Raw genomic sequence first — 1105 nt, 5'->3', positions numbered from 1 at the left:
AATTTTGGTGTCATCAGCGAATTTAAACAGGTTACTTTCTCCTACACCTCAGGCCTCTGCTTCATTGTAGGCCTTGCTCTTTGCCCTGTTCAGGTCCCTGCTGGTTCTGGGACCCCAGCCAGGGAAGCTGGGAGGGGAGGGCAAAGGTCCACGGCGTTTGCCCTGTGTAGGCTTTTGTACATAGGGGAAACATAGTGGCTGGTTTAAGGTTTATTGAGATGTTTCCTGAGCTGCTTTTGGAAGCCTGCTGCCGTTCCTCAGTTGCAAACCAGGTGGGGTGCCTCCTGCCACGGGGGCTGCTGGCCTGTCCCCTTCCCTTCACATAATGCCAGAGAGGACGCTCTCTGGGACCCCATACTGGAAGCATCTAGCCTGGTCCCTTAGCAGGAAGGGAAATATGTGAAAATCGTTTTTTTTTTGTTTTGTTTTTTAAATTCATGTCATTGTCTTTATTTCAAACAGCCCTGACGAGCACTGCGCTCAGCCTCCCCTAGGCCAAATGCTGAAGTGAGCCTGGGGATGTATTCAGGGGTGTGTTCAGGGATGTATTTGGGGATCCATTCAGGGATGAATTCAGGGGGTGTATTCGGAGATGTAGTCAGTGGTACATTCAGGGATGCATTTGGGGGTCTATTTGTGCATTTGCGGGTGTATTTGGGGATGCACTTGGGGATACATTTGGGGATGTATTTGGGGTATATTCGTTTTGGGGGTGTATTTGTGGGATGTATTCCGGGGTGCATTCAGGGCTGCATTTGGGGGTGTATTCATGTATTTGGGGGTATATTTTAGGATGTATTTGGGGGGTGTATTCAGGGGTGTATTTTGGGGATGCATTCGGGGGGTGTATTTGGGGTATATTCCGGGGTGGATTCAGGGATGTATTTCGGGTATATTTGATAATGTATTAGGGGTTGTATGCGGGAGTGTATTTCGGGGATGCATTCGGGGGTGTATTTGGGGATGTATTTTGGGGATGCATTCACGGATGTAGGAAGCGAGGCCGTGCCTCTTACACTCCCGCGTGACACAGCGCAGGCCCACGGGCGGCCTGAGCCCCCGGCGTCCCTGTGAGACAACGAGCCTGGCCCAGCCCGCCCTGAGG

At 51.5% G+C, this 1105-nt stretch overlaps 1 long non-coding RNA gene across 1 annotated transcript in view; it reads right to left on the bottom strand.

Moving 5' to 3' along the window:
* The window catches only part of LOC109288969, a 16840-nt gene that overhangs the window by 15445 nt on the left and 290 nt on the right, over positions 1–1105 (bottom strand). The gene's annotated exons all lie outside the window — the stretch shown is intronic.

The sequence above is a fragment of the Gavialis gangeticus genome, unplaced genomic scaffold (assembly GCF_001723915.1).
Source record: "Gavialis gangeticus isolate Ggan-Ray unplaced genomic scaffold, GavGan_comp1, whole genome shotgun sequence".
NCBI lineage: Eukaryota > Metazoa > Chordata > Crocodylia > Gavialidae > Gavialis > Gavialis gangeticus.
Note: the sequence above shows the minus strand (reverse complement) of the source record. Positions and strands in the feature narration are given on the sequence as shown.